At 52.0% G+C, this 25,976-nt stretch overlaps 1 protein-coding gene across 1 annotated transcript in view; it reads right to left on the bottom strand.

Moving 5' to 3' along the window:
• The window catches only part of PIK3CD (phosphatidylinositol-4,5-bisphosphate 3-kinase catalytic subunit delta), a 57,511-nt gene that overhangs the window by 26,677 nt on the left and 4,858 nt on the right, over positions 1 to 25,976 (bottom strand). Inside the window, 1 exon segment of the mRNA XM_019836105.2 lies at positions 5,727 to 5,846. The gene's annotated coding sequence lies outside the window, so the exon portion shown is untranslated.

The raw sequence follows: 25,976 nt of genomic DNA, 5'->3' as shown, positions 1-25,976 counted from the left end.
CGCAGTTGGTTAAGCGTCCGACTTCAGCCAGGTCACGATCTCGCGGTCCATGAGTTCGAGCCCCGCGTCAGGCTCTGGGCTGATGGCTCCGAGCCTGGAGCCTGTTTCCGATTCTGTGTCTCCCTCTCTCTCTGCCCCTCCCCCGTTCATGCTCTGTCTCTCTCTGTCCCAAAATAAATAAAAACGTTGAGAAAAAAAAATTAAAATAAATAAACATTAAAAAAATAAAAAAACAAAACAAAAACTAAAATGTTTGCAGCAAAAAAGGAGTAGCCCCCAGCCCTGAGCATCCAAACCTATCACCCCTGATTGTGGTTGCTTCTTTGAGTATTTATCTCTGTGTTTCTAATTAATAGATTTATATGGGTTTTCAACTTTTACACTTGATCTTAGCCAAAAGGCTGAGAGGCGATGGGCTTTTCAACTTCTAACTTCTTCCTTAAAAGATGAGTTTGTGCTTTCCTGCACACACACACGTGTCCTCTCCTCCATGTTCTGAACATAGCTGTGTGATAATTTTTTGTTAATCAACGTCAGTGCTTACATTATTATGACCACATAAACACTGTTCAAAACTAAACCACAGGGTGGCTCAGTCGGTTGAACGTCTGACTCCCGATTTTGGCTCTGGTCACGATCCCGGGGTCATGGGATCCAGCCTCACGTCATCGGGCTCCACGCTGAGCTTGGAGCCTGCTTAGGATTCTCTCTCTTTCTCTGTCTCTCTCCCCACCCCCCTCTGCCTCACTCCCCAGGTCTCTCTCTCTCTCTCTCTCTCTTAAAACGAAACAAAACTAGGGGCGCCTGGGTGGCTCAGTCAGTTAAATGTCCAACTCTTGGTTTGGGGTCAGGTCATGAACTTGTCATTCATGACATTGAGCCCTGAGTCAGGCTCTGTGCTGACAGTGCACAGCCTGCTTGGGATTCTCTCTCTCTCTCTCTCTCTCTCTCTCTCTCTCTGCCCCTCCCCCAGTCACACATGCACACTCTCTCTCTCAAAATAAATAAACATTATAAAAACCCAAATTCGTAATTCTTCCCTAGACTTTCCAACAGAACTATAAAACTCCAGAATGTGGTAAATATGTCAGATAATCCATCATCTTCATTTTTTTTCTTCTTGGAGACAGTCCCCCTACGGTCCTCAGCCATCCTGCTCCAAACTGGCCTGCCTGCTCTCTAGATGAGCTGCACGGCGGTAGCATTGGAACTTTGCTTCACCATTATTAGGGAACTCTCTTCACCATTCTCTCCACCAGTCAAAGTTCTTGGTTGCAAGTAAAGAGGCTAACCCCCACTGATTAAGCAGGAAAGGAGCTGACAGATTACCTGACTTATTTGCTTCATTATGAGCAATTTTCATAGCTCTGTTGGAGAGTTTGAGGAACAACTGGTGAATATAGTAAACATAGTAAATAAAAACATGAAGTGCTTACCAACTCCAGGAAAACCAAAAGGTCGAGCAAAAAAAAAAAAGAAAGAAAACTTAGTACACTGGATTCCATGATGCATGTCTGATGGCAAAACTGCCTCTATTGCCTATTTACCGAGTACCGAATGCCAGTTTGGACCTCTGCCACTTCTGTGCCAAGAATTTGACCTCACAGCCCATCGTTGCTGCCACCAGCATAACCACGGATACAGCTCATGATTCATCCCTCTCCTCTCTCAAAATACCGCATAGGTGCAGGTTATCAGTGAAGTCTAGGTCGCAGGTGCTGGCTACAGGGAAAGCTTGGAAATGAGTCCTTTTCAGTTCCCATGGTGTGATAGGTGTTAGGTATTTTTCTCTGTACTCACAAAACTCAAAGCTGAAACACAGAAAGCCATTCGGAAGCTGAGCCAAATGAGAACAAGAGATAATCACACATTGTATCACTTGTTCCTCTTTTTCAGTTTACTCTATTTTCGTAGAGCCTAATCTCCAGTAGTCTCCTTGCATAGGGATACAAAAGTGCGTGTGCACGCAGAGAGCTTTTTTTTTGGAAAATTCTCATCTTAAAAAATGCCCTTATTCCATTATTTTGCTTGAATGACAATTACATAATTCTTGCTAGGGAATTAACTTCCCTAGAAATTTGAAAAGAGTTGCCCCATGGTCTTGTAGCTTCTGGTGTTGATTTTGCAAGGTCCAGTGTCATTCTGTTATCTGTGGCCTCTTCTTGTTGGCTTCTGGTAATTTCTATCTCTGGAGTTTCGAAAGTTCATGATGATGTCCAGTAGTACATACTTTGCTTTTATTTGTATGTCTTTTATTATTCATTGTTGACTACTACTCAGAGACTCTTAATGTAGAAGCTCCTTCAGTTCTAGAATTTTTTCCTGTAGTTTGGTAACTTCCTCTTCTTCATTTTTCTCCCTTCATTGTCTTGACCTCCTATGAATTGGATATTGGGCATTCTGAATGGATTCTCCAGCTTTCTTTCATTTTCTTTCCTGTTTCCCATCTCTCAAGTCTTTTTGTTCTACTTTCTAGAACTCTATCTTTCAATCTCCAACTCCATTCTATTGAAAATGTTGCTTCTACTCTCATAGTTTTTTAACATTTTATTTTAATGTTTATTTATTTTTGAGAGAGAGAAACAGAGAGAGAGCAGGGGAGGGGCAGAGAGAGAGAGGGAGACACAGAATCCGCAGCAGGCTCCAGGCTCCGAGCTGTCAGCACGGAGCCCGACGTGGGGCTCGAACTCACGGACTGTGAGATCATGACCCGAGCTGAAGTCAGATGCTCAACCGACTGAGCCACCCAGGCGCCCCGGAGCATTCCTATTTTTAAACAACCATGTTTAATGACTTCTGACTCCCTTTTTTCTGTTTGTTTCGGTCCCTGTCTTTCATGCTAGAGGCTTTATTCTGTGTGGGATAATCCAGAGCTGCCCATTCAAATTTAAGAGAGAGGCACCAAAAGCTATTTGTGCACGGGTAAGGCCAGTCGCTTGGCAGGCGTTGCTGTGAAATGACAAAATAGCAAGCTAGCTTTCCCACGGAGTCAGTATTTGAGGGTCCTTTTGTCTTGTGAGGTCAGTTTCCTCAGAGAGAAGTTCTTCAAGGCCCTGACTGCAGAAGAGTAGAAACTAGGCTGACGTGTTCTGGGAGCCCGCCAGGAGAGGGTCTCACTGTTCAGTACACAGACTTTCACCGAATCTTCCTGTTCTCAGTACAGTGCTTCCTCCTATTCCCCCACCCCCCCCACCCCCAACTGCTCTCCACCCCAGGCTAGGCCTGAGCTGCCCTAGTTCAGCAGACCTGGGAGAAAACGACCGTCTCCTGCTGGGACGGAGGAGGGAGCCACCTGGCCATGTGGGCTGAGGGAGGGGTCCGTTGCTGTGACACCTTCAGTCAATCTTTCTTCCAGCCCACCCTGCACCCCATCATCGGGAACACTGCAGCCCCACTCTTGGGCCTTTGGTGGGTCCTTGGACCCACGGGCCTTCCTCCCCCCACAGCCCAGGACATTCAACATTCCAAGCCTTCCATCTCTTTCACTGGCCTGCTTTCTGTCTCTGAAAGTGTTTACTCACATCCTCCTCCTCAATCCTATCTCCTGCTCTGTATCCTTAAGGATTCATTCCTTTTTTATTCCTTTAATCTCATTTTAGTGGGCTTTTGAAACAGGGCCAGGATAAACATATGCACGCAGTCAGCTACGTTTTCGTGGAAGTTCACAATAATATTTAACAATACATAAAAATCAAGTGTCCAAAGAGAGGCACATAGAAGGCTTTCTGGGGGGTTTGCGGGAGGATACTGCATCCAGGAGACAATGGTTGTCCGAGGGATGGGGAGGGCAGGGTTATAAAAGAGTTATGCTCATTTTTTTTTTTTTTGCAAACTTTCAACAGATAACAGGTATTTTTCAATTAATAAAAAAGCGTGAGCGTTAACAATTATTAAAAGGCATCTTCTGGGGCGCCTGGGTGGCGCAGTCGGTTAAGCGTCCGACTTCAGCCAGGTCACGATCTCGCGGTCCGGGAGTTCGAGCCCCGCGTCAGGCTCTGGGCTGCTGGCTCAGAGCCTGGAGCCTGTTTCCGATTCTGTGTCTCCCTCTCTCTCTGCCCCTCCCCCGTTCATGCTCTGTCTCTCTCTGTCCCAAAAATAAATAAACGTTGAAAAAAAAAATTAAAAAAAAAAAAAAGGCATCTTCTGAAACAAGAATCAAGCTATTGAAAACAGGGGTGTAAACAGGTGTGTAGAAGAGAACCCCCCTATGGAGGTTTACACAGTCCGTGGTTTTTTACCACGTTCCAGCGAGTTCCACAGAGGCAACCCCAAGACCTTCAGAGGGTGGCAGAAGGGGGGTAGGGGGCTGAGTGGACATCCTAGGCCAGTCTCTACTTGTACCACAGGGCGCTCTGTTTTCATCTACTTTATAGGTCAAAATTCTGCTTATATTTTGATCTTTTTTTTAAGGTTTATTTATTTATTTATTTATTTTTTCAACGTTTTTATTTATTTTGGGGACAGAGAGAGACAGAGCATGAATGGGGGAGGGGCAGAGAGAGAGGGAGACACAGAATCGGAAACAGGCTCCAGGCTCTGAGCCATCAGCCCAGAGCCTGATGCGGGGCTCGAACTCACGGACCGCAAGATCGTGACCTGGCTGAAGTCGGACGCCAGTCGACGCCAGCTGAAGGTGACTGCGCCACCCAGGCGCCCCAGGTTTATTTATTTTTGAGAAGGAGAGAAAGCGGGCCAACGGGGGATGGGCTGAGAGACGGGGAGACACCGAGCCGTCAGCACAGAGCCTGACGCGGGGCTCGAACCCACGAACTGCGAGATCATGACCTGAGCCGAGGCCCGACGCTTCGCCGACTGAGCCTCCCAGCTGACCCAGTATTCTGATCTTTTTAAAGATCTCCACACTAAACAAAGAAGCCTGGAGAGTACTGATGAAGATAGAGAGAAAATGAGGCTGGCGTGGGGCCAGGGGGAATCTTCCAAGGATGACACCATGTGCTGTAACCCTGTGCACCTTCCCATCAGAAACGACAGTAGTTGTTCAAGCACCAGGTAAGGCGGAATGTGCTCTGCAGACGGGGAGTACATATGCACTCCCAGGGCTTGCAGAAGGGACTGTGACTACCGATCGGGGGAGCTAACCATACCCAGCTAGCCCCAGGTCCCAAAGCAGGGGGTGTGTGTTCAGCTAATACTCAGCCAGTGTCCATCTCTGGCCTCAGTATCTTCATTTGCACGATGAAAGGATTACATTCATATCCCAGCAAACATCCGAGAGGCTCCAAGGACTACTGTCTTACTGACAGAGTGACTGTCAACTCTCTGGAGCAACAGAAGTGCCCCTACCTTAAAGACGCCTTGAGAAGCAATGCTGAGTTCTCACAATTCCACACGCTTCCTTTGGAAGAGTGTTTTCATTTTTCTCTCCCCGGACAGGCCAGCCCAACTCTACCACGACTGAAGCAAGTCAAATCCCAAATGCTGCAGCTTAATAATGGGCTCGGAGCACAGCCGCCCCCCTCCCCCGCTTCCTTATGCAGGCAGCAACATCCCTCCCTTGGGGAGCTGGCCGAGGTCTAGTCCGACTCCTCGTGTTGGTTCCTAGCACACATCTGGGTTGTTGTGTTCCTTTCGGCGTTCTAGTCCTACCGAGAGGTTCTCCTTTTGACCGGAGAGTCAGGGAGGGAGGATTCTGTTCACCTTCCTAAGCTCTCTGCAAAATCGCATCTCCTTTTTGCCCACACGCTTGGCTTCATCACCCAACCTACCTCTCTGGAATGGTCCAAGAATGGCCAGCAGCAAAGGCCCCTCGGTCTGGCAGATCAAAGATGCTTTGGAATCACTGAGCACCATTCCGCCCCCACCTGACTCTCAGCTCCTTTATCTGTCTGGGGGGGGGGGGGGGAGAAAAAGGAGAGAGAGAGAGAAAGAATGAATGAATGAAATTTTTGAAAGAGGAAGTCTCACAAGCCTCTGCATTCCCTTACAGGACTTCAGCTGTCCCACCTAGGCTTCCGTTTTGCAAACCAATCACATCCTGCTCGATGAGCCTTGAGAACCACCTGTGCCAACGCCCCCCCCCTCCCCCAGCTCCTTCCTTTGGGTGCTGCTGAAGCAAACCACAGGAGCACCTCCAGTGCCTGAGGCAGGAATATATATATACACACACACAGATGACTCAGATCGGTTTTTCGAGTTATTTGTTGCTTTTGTTTGGTTTTGAAAGCAAAGTAAGTGATCTGAGCCGAGCCTGGGTTCAAGTTCCACTCAATGGCTGCAAAAAGCAGACTCCTGAACTTGAGGTCCCAATAAAGTCCTACATTGCATCATACAGGAAGACTCATCCCTGCTTCCTGGAGATGAAGAGAGTGAGCGTGCAGGGAAGACGGCGGCCCAGTCACCGCATCTGTGGTATTTCTTCCCCCCTCCTCCCTCCGTGGGCCACTCCTGGGAATAATCTAACCCCAAAGACTGGAAGACACCTGGGCTCCGGAAGCCGAGCCGGCTGGATTTTAAGAGTCGGACACGCCCCTTCCTCCAACCCAGGGCACAGCTACCTCCACGGCGGGGCGACTCCTGCCTGCAGCCCACCGGGCACAGCTAGGGACGACTCTTAAGGAGCAGGAAACTGAAACCACTTGCTTCTCCACAGGCAAAAAGCCCAGTGCTGGGAAGCCGCTGGAAAAGGTGTCTGTTCCAAGAATGTATTTCCCAGGACCAAGCTGGCATTCTCACTGCTGAGAGCCTAATTCCTGGAAGGATACCCCGTGGACCCTGCTTGGAACGCGGACTTGAATGGTCTCTTCGCCCAGCATCCAGGGGAAGGTGGCAAGGGCTTCCCAAGAGAAATGAGAAGTCAGCGCCAAGAGCCAAGGAAGAAATAACTTCCATTGCTGACCAATGGAGTTAACAGGAGGACAAAAACTCAGCAGCTCCGTCACAGGGAAATGAAACACGATTATAGAGAAAGCACTTTCAAAACGAGCTAAGACAAAGCAGAAAGCATGACGGAGCCGCGAGAAGGAAGAGTTAGGGGAGGCAAGAAGGAATTAGTCCTCAGGAATTCAGGTCAGGAAACAGGGAGCTGGGGCAGAATTCACAAGAGGGCGGCCAAGGAGGAGGCTCTTCCCGGAGGAAGGTGCGTCTTCTGCTCTGGCCCTCAACGCTGCCCAGGACCTCGGGATCTGGGTCCGCCGCCCTCCAGCCCTCTGGGTTCAAGGGCAAAGCTTGCGAGGCAACGCCAGGAACCGACACGGCGCAGGATGCTCCGTCCCGAATCGGGGACAGGGGGAGGGGAAGATGCGCACGGCAACTGCTGGGCCCCTGACAAGTAAACAGCTCGCCCAGAACAGGCGCGTCCGCGTCCGGAGCCCGGCTCAGGGCCCCCGCTCAACCCATCAAGGACGGCAGCGGGATACCCCGCATCCCCGCCCCCGCCCCGGAGGCACAAAAGGGATGCGTGGAGATCGGGAGAGCAGGAGAGCGTGAACCAGCCCGCACCAGAGAATCACAACGCGAGCGCGGCCCCCTGCCTCGGCCTCCCCGGCGGGGTCCGGTCCGCCCCGGGACGCGCGCGCCTCCCCCAGCCCCCACGCCCCTGGACCCCGATCGCCCCAGGCGGACAAAGCCCGGCGCTGGGCGGGGCTGGGTGTGCAGGGGGGCACTGGGACCCCGCAGACGCCCGCACAGGTGGGCTCCGTACCGGGTGTGGGTGCCGGGGGCGGGGCCCGAGCTCCCGGGAGACGGTTGCCCAGGGGACGCGGCGGGCGGGTCCCGGCGCTACTCGAGCCTCCCGGCGGCGGCGCCGAGCCCGCAGGGGCCTGAGGGCAGGCCCGCGGCGCGGAGCGGGCTAGCGGGGCAGCGGCGGAGGGGCGCGGCCCGGGGCGGGGCCCGGACAGCGGGCCGGCGTGGGCGGGGCCGGGGGCGGGGCGCCGGCCGGGGGCGGGGCCGGGGCCGCCGCGCCGCGGGCACTGTCGGCAAATTCTGGCAGCCCCAGCCAGGCGGAGTGTCGGAGAGCCAGCGGCCGCGGGGAGCGGAGCGGACGCCGCTGCAAATCCTCCCCGGACCCCCCGCTGCTCCGGCCGGGCGGGTAGCGCGTGCACCTGGAGCCGGGAGCCCCCCCACCCCCACCCCCGCAGCCGCCGCGGGACCCCGGGCGGCGTGCGCTCGCTGGCCCCGGCCCCGCTCCTGCCTGGTAGCCAGAGGATAGAAAGTGCCATTTGCAAAGGGAGAGAGGGCTGGTGGTCCGCCGGACCGCTTTCCGCTCCGGGGTTCCCCGGGAGTCACCAGAACGGGCGGGGCACCGCACCTCCGTCACAGATCGGGAGCGGGGGGTCACCAGCCTAACCGGCCATCCCGGGCTCTGGGCTCCCATCCAGGGTGCAGACTGTTCCCCGGCCGCTGGGCCTTCCTTTCCATCGGGGTTCCCCTTACGTGTCGGATTCGGGAGCTACATGGGTTTGCCAGGGACCTTCCCTAGGACATCCATTCACTACAATGAACTGTGTGCGCGCTGGCAGGGCGTTCGCGCAGGAACGCGGTAACCGCCCCCTGCACTTCGCTCCGATTTATCGGCGCATCGCCCTGCGAGGGGGGTGCTGTTTCCCCTCGGGGTGTGAAGGAGAAAAACGAAGCTCCGAGGGCAAGGAGGCCCTCACGGGCACACACGTCCCCACGCAGCGGCAGAGCGAGCTTCGGAACCAGCTTGGTTGGGTACCGGGCTGCTACGCTTCTTGCCCTGCAATGTTCCACGTCCCTCAGAATGTGCTTTTGGGGCCACACGAGACTTCAAGCTTTGCCACCGCGGAGCTCAACATTAGGAGGGGCGTGTGAGGCTCAGAATCACCCAGGGGTGTCCCAGCGGACGCGGAGGGCATGGGGTGGAGGAAAGGGGCTTGAGGCCCACTCTTTGGTGGTCGTCTCCCACTGCATCCAGTGTTTCAGCCGAGCCCCTTGGGCCTCCCTCGGGCCCCAGCTCGCGGAGTGCACGCTAGGACAGAAAGGAGAAAAAGGGCCCTGAGCTCCGGGAATCTTGAAGAAACCCGGGATGAGAGGGCCAGGCGGCCGAGTTGCGGGGGGGGGGGCGGAACCCTCGATGACGTTGGAGTCCCTGTCCCCAGCATCTCAGGGCCAGAGGAGGCAACCCAGCCCCGAATGTCACAGACTTGCACTCACAAACACTCCCATACACATCATTCACTTACACACTCAGACACAATTATGTAAACTGACACACAGTAAGTCACATACCCCCTCACACGCACTCAGACACAGAGATCAAAGACACACACAGCTGCACTTTCACAAAGACACACGCCCACACACTCAATAATGTAAGCTGACACGCTGTGGACACGGTGACCAGACACACTCACACCCATCGTGTCCACACACCGAACCTCCCCCAGCCACCCATGCGCTGGTGGTGCCCTTGGCAGATCACGTCTGGCGAAGGCGGAGCCTGGGCCACTGGATGGGGACCGCCCAGCCGGCCACCGGGTCCACCCCAGGGCTGTGCCCGCTGGTTGCTTCCACTCTGCCCGTCCCTCCTCCCACCTCCAGCCTGGGAAGGGGGGCTGAGCAGCAGGAGGCAGTCTGAAGGAGGTCTGGGTGGAGGAGGGCGGCCTCCTGCAGGGCCGCCCTTGACTCCTGGGGGAGGGGGGAGCGGCAAGCGGGTGGGGTGCGGTGGGATGGGGGGGGAGGGTTGGAATACCAGAATGAGAAGCCGCCAGAAGTCACAGACCGACCTTGGATGGGCTGACTGCTCTGAGTTCTCTGACAGCCATCCTGGCTGGGAATAGGTAGTATCCCCAACAACCCCAACCAGGAAAAGATAATGACCCGAGGGGGCCAAGGCCTGGAGATTTTCCAAGGGCAGACAGGCTTCCGTAGTTCCTCTCCCCCATCTTCAGGGAGGTGCCCTTCTCCCTAGGGGCCCAGTCCTGCAGACTTCCCTTTGTTTCCAGCATGCAAAGACAAGGTCCTATCAGCAATGGAACCCAATGGCATAGCTTGGGTTTCAAATTGGGGGCATCAGGTACTGGTTCCTAAGGAGCCAGAGGAAAATCCAGCATTCTTTGAAACAGCAAAAGCGACAAAAACTCATCCCCCAAAACTCATCCTGCCCATATTACAACGATGGACCGGCACCGCACCAACAAATCCAGAAAGATACATAACGTAATGATTTGTTTGGGAGAGAATGAAGTGAATTAATACAGATGCAAGACAAGCCTCTAGCACAGTGCCCGGTGCATGCAGTAATTGCTCAGTGTTTGCTCTCGTGGACGGGACGGGAAACATGCAGAGAGAGGCAGTGACTTGCTCAACGTCACACAGTCAGTGGCAGAGAGGAAAGAAAAACCACAGTGTCCTGATTCCTCGTTCAGGGCTCAGGTATGTTGTTAGGTCCTTTCTGGAGTCCAGACAAGGGTATAAAGAAATTAGTTTAGTGAATAAATAAATTGGTTTCACCACTCCACTCTCAGGAAATCAGAGTAAACAGAGAGATTAGATGCTGGCCCTTCTGCTTGCTAAGGCGAAAAGGATGAGATCCTCTTTGCAAGTTCCCAAGGCAGGAAACCAGATGCACTTCTGTTCCCGCCCGTGAGAACCCTTGCTCGGCTCAACACGCTCCGTAAGAGGGAAGATTATTTGCTCCCTGAGCCACTCGTCACTCCTGCAGCTGCCAGGTAACCAGGTCCCCTTCCCCCAGCTGCCCACCGATATCCCACCCACCAACCTCCCTGGGATTCCGGGGGGCTCTTCCTACTCAAATTTGGCACTCAGCATTGTAGGGGTTTAGCCTATGTCGTCCCCAAATATGCCACTTTGGCATACTGATTATTTTGAATTAAAAAAAATTTTTAATGCTTATTTATTTTTGAAAGAGAGAGAGAGAGAGAGAGCGGGGGAGGGGCAGAGAGAGGAAGAGACACAGAATCCGAAGCAGGCTCCAGGCTCTGAGCTGTCAGCACAGAGCCCGAGGCGGGGCTCGAACCCACGAACCGTGAGATCATGACCCGAGCCGGAGTCGGTCGCCCAACCGACTGAGCCACCCAGGAGCCCCTGATTATTTTCAATTAAGGGGATTCGAGAAACAGCCGTGAATGAATGAAGGACACTGTGAACCTCCTTTTGTCCCACGGAAAGCAGAGGCTACACCTCACATTTGAAAGGTACCCCTCCCTGCACCAGAAGGGCAGAAGGCATCCTGATCACCAGAGACTGGGAATTTAGGGCCAAGAAGGCCGTATAAACAAGCCTTGTTACTTCTTCACTAGTTTACTACCCCCACCCAGACCCCTTTGTCTTGTCAATCCTTCATACACTTGTTTCTTGTCCAAGGAGAAGAGATTCCAGCTCTGGCGGCTTCTTTGAATCTCCTGTCTTTGCGGGGCTCCTACACTTTAGTGATTACATTTGTTTTTCTCCTGTTAATCTTTTTATCATGGGGTGAGGGTGGGGGCGCTCAGTCAAGAATCTAGAAGGGTAGAGGGGAATTTATTTTTCCTGCCCTGCAGCATTTTTAGGTGTGATCAGATAAGATGCTGAGTGGAGACGGGAATAGGAATGTTACAGTCAGAAACAATACGATGCAACTAACAAGAAAAAAAAAAAAAAAACCCAGCTACGTGTTTGTTTTAATTCTTTTAGGAAAAACAGAAGGGCTCTGGAAAATAATCCTCCTGGAAAGGGAGGACAGTTTCCACAGTTATTCACATAATCCCCCCGTGGCTTTTTGTTCCCCTGATGTTTCACTCTCCAGGCACACAGATCAGGGAGCCTAATTACAGGAGCGTCTGGCCCCGGGTTCCCCGGCCATCTTCACATATTTCCATTCATCTCTGAGACTCTCACCACCAGTTAATTCAAAAAGTGGCTCATCTGTAGTTAAAAAGCGAAGCTAATTAGCATCTGGAGCTTCTTTCTTTTTTCCTGTGGCCAATTCCCCAAGCTTAAAGCAAAAGTCTGCCTTAATGGGCACTTTCTGAGTTTGTGACCTTGGGTGGAGGGGGCGGGAAGCAGAGGGGAGAAACGGGGGGTCATGTTCGCGGGGCTCACGCAAGCATACACCAAAAGCACTCGTGGCTGCAGAGGCTCTCCCGCGAGACGTAGGAACAGGAGTCCCTGGCGTTAGATCCGGATTTGGGGGAGTTTCCTAACCACTCCAGAGCGGTCTCCTCATCGGTGAAAGCGGGTGCCGGCACACAGTGCCCAGCTCGGCCAGCGGAGGCGAGGAGCAGTGGGACAGCATGCGGAGGGGGCCGCTGGCCAGGACCTCGCAGCGGGAGATCCGGCGATCCGCCGCCTCCCACCACCCTTTCCTGGAGTCTGAGGTTTGCAGTTCCAGAATGCGATCCTCGTGGGAGGACACCATGTCTGAGACCTCTTTGTATCTTTTATGGAAGAAAAGCTATTCCTTGTTTGTGGAGAAGATCAACTGTGAATACGTATTGGGCGAAATTAGGGGCAGGGGGATAAAGGGCACAACAGGGCTTTCATTGTGTGAGTCACACATCAAGGCTCAGGAAAGACATACCCTGGGGACTCACGAAACTGATCTTCTAGACACTCCTTGTGAAGCTTCTAAATGTGTTTGAGAAGCCACTGAGGGCACGAAAATCAAACGAAGGGCTAGGAAATTTTTTTAAGCTGGGCCCCATTTGAAGGAGGTAGAAACACGAATCTGGTAGCATGAAAATAAACCTGATCACAGATGCACCGTAAAGACGGCTCAGTTAATGGGGCGCCCGGGCGGCTCAGTCGGTTAAGCGTCCGACTTCAGCTCAGGTCATGATCTCGCGGTCCGTGAGTTCGAGCCCCGCGACGGGCTCTGGGCTGACGGCTTGGAGCCTGGAGGCTGCTTCCGACTCTGTGTCTCCCTCTCTCTCTGCCCCTTCCCCATTCATGCTTTGTCTCTCTCTGTCTCAAAAATAAATAAACGTTAAAAAAAAAATTAAAAAAAAAAAAGATGGCTCAGTTAAGATAGAGGGCGGGGGCTTGTCCGGGTCACTGGGTTAGATCCACCGCGGTCAGGTCCCAGTGTGCTAACCTGAGATACAAAGCTACTAACAACGCGAGGGCGCCTGGGTGGCTCAGTTGGCTAAGCATCCAACTCTTGGTTTCGGCTCAGGTCACAATCCCTGGGTCAGGGGATCGAGCCCCACCTCCGGCTCTGAGCTGGGCCTGGGGTCTGCTAAAGATTCTCTCTCTTCCTCTGCCCCTCCCCACTGCACGCTCTCTCTCTCCGCCTAAAATAAAATTAAAGCAGACAAACACACGAAAACTACAAGAGGCGCCTGGGTGGCTCGGTCTGTTAAGTGTCCGACTCTTGGTTTCAGCTCAGGTCATGATCTCAGGGCTTCCTGGGTTGGAGCCCCTCAAGAGACTGTGCGGAACCTGCTTGGGCTTCTCTCTCTCTCCCTCTCTCTCTGTTCCTCCCCCACTTGCACTGTCTCTGTCTCTCTCAAACAATAAATAAATAAACAACCTTTAAAACAAAAAAATAACACACATCATAGGGGCACCTGGGTGGCTCAGTCGGTTAAGTGTCTGACTTCAGCTCAGGTCATGATCTCACTATTCATGGGTTCAAGCCCCAGGTCGGGCCCTGTGTTGACAGCTCAGAGCCTGGAGCCTGCTTCGGATTCTGTGTCTCCCTCTCTCTCAACCCCTTCCCTGCTCATACTGTCTCTCTCTCTCTCTCTCTCTCTCTCTCTCTCTCTCTCTCTCTCAAAAATAAATAAACATTTAAAAAAATCATAAAAAAATCTAATAACAATATGGACAGCAGCAGCTAACATTTTCTGGCTCATACCCCATGGCAGTCATTGTGTTAAATACCTTACATTTATTGTGGAAGATTTAAGGAGGCAAATTCTTGAGCACTCTGTCCCCTGCCCTTAAATCTGGGTGAGCTTGTGACTTCTTTAACCAAGAGAGTATAGCACGAGTGATGCTAAGTGACTTGAGAGGTTAGGTCGTAAAAGGCCACGCAGCATTCTCCTTGGTCGTGAACCGAACTCCAATGCTTGCCCTTGGAGCTCTGTGCATTAAGAAGGAAGTGTGGCTGCCCCAAGTCGCCATGCCCCCAGGAAGCCCAAGCCAGAAAGAGTAGCCGTGTGTAGGCACTCGGGTAACAGTCCCATCTGAGCCCAAGCTTTGAGTCATCTCCAACCAAGCAACTAGACATGAGGGAAGAAACTTCCAGAGGATTCCAGCTCCCAAGCTGTTCGAGTTATTGGCAGCCTCCTGAGAGTCTTCCCAGCTGACCCTGGGCATCCTGGAGCTGAGCCAAGCCATCCTTCTGAGTCCTTCCTGAGCTTCTGACCCATGCAATAGGTGAACATAACAAGTTACGGCTTTGTACCTCTAAGTTTCGTGTGGTTTCTTAGGCAGCAGCAGATACCTGGAACTTCGATCATCTCCTTAAATACTCAAAACAACCCCATGAGAGAGTTCTCATCATCTCCATGAAGAAACTAAGGTCCAAGACTTCCCCAGAGCTACACAGTAAGTGACAGAACTATGGATCAGACCCACCTTTAACCACCACCTAGAACTCCTCACGACAACTCATCCTACTCGTTAGGGGATGAGGCCTGGTTTTTTAATGCATGATATATGCCCAGTTAAACAAGCCCTGATTCTGCCCCTCTGGACGGTCTCATGGGCCATCTGGGAAAAGAAGTTGTCTCTAGCGACTTCTATTCGATGGCATGACCCAGTGCCTTGCCGGGAAGTGTCAGACCCACTGCGATGGGTCTCGCGGACCGTTCTCGACAAGAATGAAAGGAAATCCAAAACCCGGCTCATCGATTTGATGGATATGCATATAGAATTCACAAACACCTGGAGAGATCATCTGTAAGAATGATTCTATGGGAAGTGGGTAAATCTGGCCAAGTGTGATGAATAGACTTACATGCTCAATTCCCCGGTTACAAATACAGAGTGGGGAAAGACGGAAGAGGCCTAAACGGAGCGTGGAGACCAGACAACTCAGTCGACCCAAGGCTCATCCAGAGGCAGCCCTGTGGGCCCTGCATGAACAAGCTGGCCGGGTGCCAGCCATTCACAAAAGGGCCATTCTCCGTATGAAACCACACCCACTTATTTGCCCCTCCTGATATTCACACGTCTTTGCAGCCGTCCCCCATATTACAGCAGCGTTGGTCTATGGGACCAAAAGAATATGGCAGAGTGAGGCGGGTCACCTTCAAGATTACGTTCACAGAAACTGTGGGGCCTCAGTCTTGTGCTCTTTGTCTCTCTTTGTCTATGAGATAAGCCGGCCGCCATGTTGTAAGGACACTCAAGCTGCCCCACGAAGAAGCCCATATGGGGGGTGGGGATGGAGATACCTGGCCATCAGCAGGAGAGCCACTGAGGCCTGCCAACAGACCAGCTTCAGACACCTTCAGCCCCAGCTGGTTCCAGATTCTGGACCCTACGGAAACTGTGAGATGATAATTAGTGTTTGTTGTTTACGCTGCTAAGTTTTGGGGTGATTTGTCACACAGCAATAGATAACTCCTGTACCACCCGTGGCGGCTGTGCTCCTTGCTGTGTGGCCCAGCACCTGCTCCAGGCTTAGTACAACAGAGGCTCCCTCAACACTCACGACTGAGTAAACGATCAGTACAAACAACCCCTCTACTGTAACCGTATGAGTCAGACATGTTTCTGAAGAAGAGGCAACAGGCTGAGTGAAAGAAACCGGCCACGAAAGACCACATCCTGTATGATTTCATTTACATGAAATGTCCAGAACAGGCAAGTCCACAGACACAGAAAATAGATTCGTGGTCGCCGAGGGCCAGGGAGACCGGGGAGAAATGGGAGTGGCTGCTAATGGGAGTGAGGAGGCTTCTTTCCGGATCTATGAAAATGTTCTAGAATCGATTATCGTGACAGTCGCATAACTCTGGGAATATGTGAAGACCACCGTGACGTGCACCTTAAGTGAAATATCGAGATTGTTTTATGGAGAAAGGAGGAGGAGGAAGGAGCTCAGGCAAGGTCACCAGTCCCGAGGAGGGAGTGGCACCCTGGGAGGCCGGCCACCAGCAAGGCTGGAGAAACTTGCATCAGAGGGGTCTGCCCATGCCTGGGGCAGAGACCAGGGTGCTAAGGTCTAAGGGTAGCTGACCGATGCCTCGGTGTCGTGGTGGGGGATGCTCAGGGCCACCACCCCCCCTCCCCCCAACTTGGCAAGAAGACATTTCTCTGCTGCTCTCACAGGGAGACCGTGCCTGGTCTCAAGCTGCCTGGAGCCCGACATGCCGAGCCCGGACACGGCCCTGCACTCCTGTCCTCCAGAGATGATGCCACCTGCCCATAGTGTGCACCCAGACCACAGAGACCCTTCTACCTGCCCCAGCCAAGGCCCTTCAGGCAGAAGGAGGGCCACAGCACCGCAGGCTGCAACTGTCCCGAAGGTCGGCTGGCCCCATTAAGGAGCTGAACCTACAGGACAGAGTCACCAAATGATCCAGGGAAGTCGATGCCTGCTGAAAGCCCCCACCCCCACCCCCACCCCGAAGGAGCCGAGAATTTAAGACAAAAGAAAGGATTTAAAGATCACAGAGTAAACTTGCACGCAGTACCTAGGAGGTGGTCAAGGCCGAAAACAGAAGCAGCTTCAAAGCAGATTTGGAACGAGTTGTCGGGCAAGCACGTCTCACAGAGACCTCAGGGGTACATGGAATCTTCTGACCCGCTCTGGCCTTTGACGTTGGTTTTGAAATCAGCATCCCATAACGCAGAGAAGCCAACAGTTGGACCCAAACCGTCCTTTAGTGCACTCTAATGAATCTAGGATGAACTTGGGGAACACCCAGGAGCCCCGTGACCTTATCCTGTAGGAGCCTTTGTCTGGGGGAGAAGTCCATGATCTTTCAGCAGATTTGCAAAAGGATTTAAAATCTGAGAAAGATTAGGAACCCCCGGGTGGTGGGATCTTCTAGGATACGTAGATGGTGGATTTTTTTTTCTTCCTTTGGCAAACCTGGACTTTACAAACATTTCATAACTAACTTGTATTGATTCTATACAATTAAACAATATATAGGGTCGCCTGGTGGCTCAGTCGGTTAAGCGTCCGATTTCAGCTTAGGTCACCATCTCACAGTTCATGAGTTCGAGTCCCGCGTCGGGCTCTGTGCTGATGGCTCAGAGCCTGGAGCCTGCTTCGGATTCTGTGTCTGCCTCTCTCTCTGCCCCTCCTCCACTCATGCTCTGTCTCTCTCTGTCTCTCAAAAATGAATAAACATCAAAAAGTTGGAAATATGTATGTATAGTATACATATATACACACATTTCTAAAACATAGCACATATTAAAAAAACAAACAAACACCCACATGCAATATCCCAGCCTATAATACCCGGAAGATCTCGACTCCCCTAATATCAAGACCCCCAAATAATACCTTTTATTTATTTTTCTTTTGATTTTGTTTCTCTTTTAATTTAAATCTGAGTTAGTTAACATAGTGCAATACTGGTTTCAGGAGTAGAATTCAGTGATTCATCACTTACAGATGACACTCAGTGTGCATCCCAAGTGTCCTCCTTTTAGCCCATCCCCCCACCAGCACCCTCCAGCAACCCTCAGTTTGTTCTCTGTGTTTAAGAGTCTTGGGGCGCCTGGGTGGCGCAGTCGGTTAAGCGTCCGACTTCAGCCAGGTCATGATCTCGCGGTCCGTAAGTTCGAGCCCCGCATCGGGCTCTGGGCTGATGGCTCAGAGCCTGGAGCCTGTTTCCGATTCTGTGTCTCCCTCTCTCTCTGCCCCTCCCCCGTTCATGCTCTGTCTCTCTCTGTCCCAAAAATAAATAAACGTTGAAAAAAAATTTAAAAAAAAAAGAGTCTCTTATGGTTTGCCTGCCTCCCTGATTTTATTTTTCCTTCCCTTCCCCTGTGTTCATTTGTTTTGTTTCTTAAATTCCACAGATGAATGAAATCATATGATATTTATCTTTCTCTGACTTATTTCACTTCGTGGGTAGTAGACTGTAGCTCCATCCACATTGTTGCAAATGGCAAGACTTCATTTTTTTGGACCACCGTGTAATATTCCAATTAGTATCTTTTAAAACTGGGGCACCTGGGTGGCTCAGTCAGTTAAGCATCCGACTTCTGCTCGGGTCATGATCTTACAGCTTGTGAGTTCGAGCCCCACACTGAGCTGCCTGCTGTCAGCCCAGAGCCTACTTCGGCTCCTCTGTCACCCTCTCTCTCCACCCCTCTCCTGCTCGTGCTCCCTCCCTCCCTCTCTCAAAAATAAATGAGCATTAAAAATATATCTTTGGGGGCACCTGGGTAGCTGAGTCGGTTAAGCGTCCAAATTTAGCTCAGGTCATGATCTCATATCTCGTGAGATTGAGCCCCGAGTCGGGCTCTGTGCTGACCGCTCAGAGCCTGGAGCCTGCTTTGGATTCTCCTCCCTCTGTCTCTTCCCCTCTCCCACTCTGTCTCTCTCTCTCTCTCAAAAAGAAATAAACATTAAAATAAATAAATGCATGCATACATAAATCTTTTAAAAGTGCAAATTCCACTTTCCTTTTCTGTCCTGACCCCTAACCTAGTCGCCTACACACACACACACACAGACGGTGGCAATGGAGATGGGCTCCCTCCTTGAGGGTCTCAAGCTAAGTGGCAACCTACCCCATTCTCCTGCCATCTGCTCTGCAGCTGGCTGCCTGCCCGGTCACTCAATACTCCGGTTCCCCAGCTGGCCATGGGCTTATGTGACCACCTCCTCTCCTGTTCCCACGAGACCCCCAACCTGCAGAGTGTTGAGGACAACACACAGTGCCCCTGAACACCTCCTTCCATCACCCATCGTCTGGTCAGTCTCTCCTTGGCAAGTGCCCCCTCCCAGAGCAGGGCTCCGGGCCACTTCTGCCCCTGGGAGCTTCTGGGGTAAGTCCGAACTCTCCAGAACAACAGCCTAGCGTCATATATCAGGCAGCAGCATCCATCACCGGGCCCCTGCCATCAGCCGGCAACTGTAGGTGCCTTATGTCTGTTCTCTCCTTCCATCGCCACGCCAAGCCCCTTAGGCAGGCCGTGTGTTTTGTAAAAGAGGAAAGCGGGGCTCAAGCAGCTTACGGCTGCACCGCTAACGAACGGGAGAGGCGGATCTGGATCCGGGTCGCCTCGGGCGGCCTCTCTTACTGAGGTGACGCGCCATCTGGATCAGCGCAAGGGAACTGGATTTGGGCCATCGGCGGAAAAGACACCTGAGTCCCGCTGCCCTGTGTCACCCACCAGCTTGAGGACTCTCCCATGGACTTCCCGCAAAAGGTTCAAGAGTTGGGCGAGGAAGGGATTGAGATTTCAGACGCCAGGCCCGGCTTCTTCGGGACCGAGGGGCAGAATGGGCACCACTGGGCAGACGGGGGCGGGGCTGGGTGCAGAAGCTGCATTCTCTTGGCCTCTGTCCCTGCGGAGGACCAGAGCCCAGGATGCCAACTCCACCAGAGATGAAGGACCAGCAAAAATAGGCTGCCTGGAGCCCAGCTAAGTCCTGGGGGCGGAGGGGAAGGGTGAGAATGGGCAGGGAAACCCCTCTGCAGAGCCACTGACTCCCGGAGGCCTGCCCGCCCCCCACTCCTGCCTGGGGTCTAGATCCCCCGGCCCCAACCAAATGCTCCCTCCCGAATGCAGCCACATTCGGAGACAACACAGCACAGGCGTTAGGAACACACCCTGCCACTTCCTCGCTGGGCGATACCTAAGTAAGTTGCTAAGGCTTTCTGTGACTCAGTTTCCCCATCGATAAAGCAGGGATCACAATAGAACTTATAAGAATAAATTCGTAGGGGCACCAGGGCAGCTCAGTCGGTTAAGCATCGGACTCCAGATTTCGCTTCAGGTCATGATCTCGCGTTTGTGGGATGGGTCCCCACATGGATTGGGGGGGGGGGGGCTCCGTGCTGACAGAAGCCTGCTTGGGATTCTCACTCTCTGCCCCTCCCCTGCTCGCGCATTCTTCCTCTTAAAATAAATTTAAAGACTTAAAAACAAAAAGAATAAATGTGTACTTTCAAAGTGCCCACGAACCACCTAGCGCAGAGCAGGTACAACAAAAGTGTCACCGTTACTACGAGACAAGGAAACGGCAGGAGAAACAACAGGTGGCAATTCTGAGCTGGCTGACGGGGAAACTTGCAAGTTCGAATGCTGGCTGACTGGATCCGCAGAAAAAGAAACTGGTCTGCAATGCCTCCCTTCTAGAGCCCATGGTGCCCGTTCTCGGAGGGAGGGGCTGGTGGGGTTCGGACGGGAGCTCTAACCCGCCTCTGGCACCTGTTCTGGGATTCCTACGTTCCTCCGTCAGTCTCCACCTCGACCGAGCAGAATCAGGGGCGAATTGGGCTCTCCAGTCCCTCTTTGACGCTTGCCGGCCGATGGCCAGAGCTGGCGGTTAGAAGAGAAGAAGTAGGACGAAATCAGGTGTGTACAGATAGAGCTGTTTCTATGACAGTGAAGCAGAACCTTTTAGAAACCCCGTGAGGAGCCACTGACACAAACTCTCCATCTCGTTAGAATGCGCAAGGCAGAGAAAAGTTTGATCAATGATCAAAGTTTACAGGGACCATCCCCTGCAGTGGGTCCCTGCTCAGAATGAAGCCCTTGGCCTTGCATTAGTACATCCATGGACCGACGTGCGTGTATATGTGTTAAGTTAAAATGCCTGGATTCCCAAGGGAGCGTTTTTTTTTTTTTAAGTTATTTACTTACTTATTTTGAGAGAGACAGAAAGTGAGTGTGAGTGGGGGAGGGGCAGAGAGCGAGGGGGACAGAAGTTCCAAAGCGGGCTCTGCGCTGACAGCAGAGACCCAGATGCGGGGTTCGAACTCACGAACCGTGAGATCATGAGATCGTGACCTGAGTCAAAGTCGGATGCTTAACCGACTGAGCCACGCAGGCGCCCTTGAAGGGTAGCATTTTAAGACTCTCTACAGGATCCAGAGTTTCAGCTACTCAACCAACGAATCACATAGGAGAAAAGGACTCCTATTAAACCGTGCATTTCTTGTCGCGATTGCGGCCAACCATCCTTCGCGTCGTGTTGCCCTAACCCGCGCTTTTAAACTACAGTGGGAGACACTGTCCTGGGAGTAGCAGAGGCCACAGGAGAAACACAAGCGTCTTCCCGGAGCGTCCATCTGACTCAACGTTTAGGGAGAAATATTCCTCATGGTAAAATAAACACGGGCTTATCATGGAATAGAATGTAAAATTAACGTTTGCCTTAAAAATAAAACTGGAATGGGGCGCCTGGGTGGCTCAGTCGGTTAAGCGTCCGACTTCGGCTCAGGTCACAATCTCGCGGTCTGTGAGTTCGAGCCCCGCGTCGGGCTCTGTGCTGACAGCTCAGAGCCTGGAGCCTGTTTCGGATTCTGTGTCTCCCTCTATCTCTCTGCCCCTCCCCCGTTCATGCTCTGTCTCTCTCTGTCTCAAAAATAAATAAACGTTAAAAAAAAATTAAAAAAAAAAAAACTGGAAGCTTCAAAGCAAGGTCATGGCTGCAGTAGGCTGCACAAGGCCAGGGATGCACATCGCATCCCTCTAGCTGGAGAAGCATGGTCCACGAGGGCCAAGGTCATTGCCAGCCACCAGACCGTCTCCCAACCACTTTCCCACAAACCTGCAGCAGCAGGGCTCCTGGGATGGCTGCCCCCAGGACCTCACCCACTCCGTAGCCCCCATCCGCTGCTGCTGCTCAGAGATGACAGGGCCAGCCAGAGTCCCCTGCCATAGCCAAGGGCATTGGATGGCAGGCCGCTCTCATCCGCTCTCAGTCCAGGTCAGGTGGGCTGGTCCAGGGACCGCTCCTGCAACTCCCCTCCCCGCGGGAAGCAAGAAACGATCTGGAAAGATCCCCGCTCTTGTGCCCCAAGCTCCTTGAGACCCTAAAGGGTTAGAACAAGCTGGAAAAAACAAACCTTTGGGCTTTGACCCACCTCAGAGGAGCAGGCTGATATCAAAGGACAAAGCCATCCCAACCTGTACCTCTAAAATGGTGGTATTGGGGCGCCTGGGTGGGTGGCTCAGTGGGTTGGGTCCCACTCTTGACTTTAGGTCATGACTTCAGGTCATGAACTCACAGTTCGTGGGATCGAGCCCTGCATTGCGTTCTGTGCTGATGGCACGGAGCCTGCTTGGGATTCTCTCTGTCCCTCTGTCTCTGTCTCTCTCTCTCTCTGCCCCTCCCCGACTTCTGGGTGCACTCTCTCTCTCTCTCTCACTCTCAAAATAAATAAACTTTAAAATAAATAAATAAAATGGTGGTATTTATTGCCACATGCTCTGGGCATTCCATATGGGTCAGTCCCGGGAGGGCCAAATAAGGTAATGGGTGGATTGACTTTACCCCACAAGCAAACCTTAATGATCTGTGACAGAGACACTGGTCCTTTAAAATCCATTCCTGCCGGTAACGTAGGCTGCAAAGATTCATTCATCCGATGGCAAAAACGGCAATTTTTTTGCGAGCCTGTTACTTGTTACAGGTTTTACCTCATTTCTAATCTTCATGACAACCCAGTAAAAGAGGTACTTGTTCCCAATTTTCAGGAGAAAACCTGGAGGCTCGGAGGGGGAAAGTACCTCGCCAGGTCACCCGTGTGTCCACACCCAAAGCCAGGACCTTGACCTTCATCTCAAGTTCTGACTGTTGACCCTAAGTTCCTTTCTACTCATTCGTGCAACTCTGTGCCCTTGCACTGTGTTGCCCACTGGGAATATGAAGCCACACATGTCTCCAGAAACTACTGCAGGGGTGCCCGGGGGGCTCAGTCGGTTGGGCGTCCGACTCTTGATTTCGGCTCAGGTCATGATCTCACATGAGTTCCTGAGTTCGAGCACCGCATCGGCTCTGTGCTGACGGTGTGAAATCTGCTTGGGAATCACTCTCTCTGTCCTCCCCCCAAATAAATGAATAAACATCACCCCCCTCCCCCCACATATTTGACGGGCTGCTGCATTTAATTAAAAAAAAAAAAAGACCACAATTCATCACTGGTTTCCAAATGACAGCAGATGGGCTGTGTTATTCAAATATTCGCGGCATCACACAACAGGGAAGGGAACAAAGATTCAGGACCCAGTGATCCGGCTCTTGGACCCAGAAGCAGAGACCGGGGAGGGGGAAGTTGAGGGTTCTGGGTGTTTTCCCCCTAAAAGAAACTTGTCGAGAAGAGGTTGAGACCCAGATCTCGGTTTCATTAACTTCCTCCTCAGACCCAGGTCAGCAGCAGAGGAAAACGCGTGCATTTAAGCATGCGTAAACTCTGGGTGCCTACCGACATCCGCCCTCATCGGGGGCTACCTCAGTTTCCTAAACTGTTCGAAGAAGCACCTGGATGTCAAGAGGGGAACAGCCACCAAGATGAAACTCTGGACTCAACCATTGGCGAGGCTTTGTGCGCCATTGGCACGCCACGGGGGCTGCAGGACCCCAGGGGAACGGGGTCCTGGAGAAGCAGCCCTGTGGGGGCCTCCTGATTCTGGGAAGCTGGTTGCAGCCCGGGGACGTTAAGTATCCACCTGGCACAGGTTCATCTGCTTGCGTTAGGGAGGCTCACACCCAAATCCAAGCAGACAGCCACGGACACCGTCCACTCGATCAAGAGGACGGCGGTCAGCTCAGCTTCCTTCGAGGACTGTCTACGTTTGTGGCGAAAAACTGATCCTTGTGCTTAACCTAAACCGCTTTGGCGTGAGTGTATACCGTCTCCCCTTGTTGAAACAAGATGAATCTTGAGGGTGAATGAAGAGTTGTTAGATGAGAATAACGCTGAAAGCGGCAACAGCTCCTATTCACTGAGTATCGACTATGTGATTCGTAATGTTCGTTACCTAATTTGTCTCATTGAATCCTTGAGACATCCTTACAGATAGGCCGTGTTAGCTTCATTTCACAGAGGAGGAAACTGAGGATCAGAGAAGGTAAGTCATCTATTCAAGGTCACACAGCCGGGAAGTGGGGATGCTAAGGCTTTGAATCGGAATCCACCCGATTCCAGAGATCAAGGGTTGATTTAACCGCGGCATTACGCTGCAGCAAACTTCATGTCATACGTACACCTAGAGCCAAAAACGAAGCTATTTAACCTCATTAGCGATAAGAGAAACACATTACCTAGGAGTAAAACGTTTCTGCCCAGTATTCTTCAACACTAGTGAACGAGTTGTGAAACTTGTATGTATCGCTAGGATAAACGGATCCAGTCTTTCTTGGAAAACCATTTCGCAGGAAGAACCACAAAAGCACTCAATGGCGTTAATAACATAATTCTTGAATGTGGGAAAAGTCATATACCTGAAAATGTCAATGACGGTATTCTGAGAGTCTCGTGTGCGTGTGTGTGTGGAGGCATGCGCGTGTGTGCACGCGCGTGTGTGTGTCTGGAAGCAACATAAATGTGCCCCAACGGAAGATTCTTGAGAAAATGATGGTGCCCCTCAGGACGCTCACCGCGCCACTGAAAAGGATGGCTTGTTACGAAGCAAAGCGGAAAAATGCTAATGAGCCCACATTAAGTGCAAAAAGCAAACCACAAAAGCACATGCCCAGCTCCTCAAAACCTTAAGCACAGGATTACCAACCATATGATCCAGCAAATTCCACTTCTGGGCACATACCCAAAAGAATTCAAAGCAAGGATCTGAACAGATATCTGTAGATCCACGTTCACAGGCGTCAAAAGACAGAAGCAACCCAGGTATCCAAGGACGGACGAGCGGATAAACACAATGGCATCGACTTACGACGGAGGGTTGTTCTGCCTTCAAGAGGAAGTTCTAACACGCGCGGCAACAGGGATGAGCCGCGAGGACATTCTGCTAAGTGAAATGAGCCAGTCACAAAAGGACAAACATTGTGTGACTCCACTCACAGACGGGGCGGAAGGCCGTCACATTCATAGAGACAGAAAGCAGAATGGTGGTTGCCAGATGCGGTGGGGGGTGGGGGGGTGGGGGGTGGCGGAGGGGGGTGGCGGGGAGAGGGAAGAATGGGGCGTTATTGCTTAATGGGGACACGGTTTCAATTTTGCAAGATGAAAACGCTCTGGAGAAGGCAATCCGGATTGCACAACGATATGAATGTGCTAAATGCCGCGGAACTGTATATGGTCCAAAGGGTAAGTTTTCTTGTGTCTGTTTTACAATTGAGGCATAAAAATTAATATACAGGGGCGCCTCCGAAGCTCAGTTGAGCATCCGACCCCTCGTTTCAGCTCAGGTCATGATCTCGCGGTTCGTGGGTTCGGGCCCACGCGCTGATGGTGCGGAGCCTGCTTGGGATTCTCTCGCTCCCCCTCTCTCTGCCCCTCCCCTGCTTGTGCACGTGCCCTCTCTCTCTCTCTCTCTCTCAAAATCAATAAAAATAAACTTAAAAAAATATATATAAAAAAGCACGTGCTTACTAGGGACAACGATATTAAAAATGCACCCCCCAAGCGGGTAAAAGAACTCGGATCGGCAGTGTCTGTGTTGGGGTTAGTGGGATAAGGATCGTTATGAATCCACCCACGGTCTCCTTCACAGGCATTTGTGTGTTTTGCCGTGTGGCCGTGCGCCTGGCCCTTCACACGTGACGGCACATGAAATCCTACAGACTGAGGGTCACACTAGCGTGACCGTTGGGGATTCTGAGGCTCAGAAGGGTTAAGTGATTTGCCGAAGGTCACTTAGCAGATAAAAAGAAGTTGAGATTAAGACCCAGTCTGGCTGGCTCCAAAGAGAATTTTTTCTTCCACCGAGGCAATCCCTCCACCCGGTCTGTACCCCACCCCACCCCACCCCACCATACTTAAGTGACTTTTCAAAGTTTCAATAACAGGGCTATGATCTTGCCTCCCTGTTGATAAGAACATACTTCTCCTGGGATTTCACAACCAAAGCAAAGAGTCGCAATGCACGCATGCTCCCCTCCTGCCCCAGGGAGGGAGGCAGGAGTGTGGCCCTGCCCTCCAGAGACCCGGAAGTCCTGGAGC

This window comes from Felis catus, chromosome C1 (genome assembly GCF_018350175.1).
Source record: "Felis catus isolate Fca126 chromosome C1, F.catus_Fca126_mat1.0, whole genome shotgun sequence".
NCBI classification, from domain to species: domain Eukaryota; kingdom Metazoa; phylum Chordata; class Mammalia; order Carnivora; family Felidae; genus Felis; species Felis catus.
The sequence above is the reverse complement of the archived record's forward strand: the minus strand, read 5'-3'. Positions and strand labels throughout refer to the sequence as shown.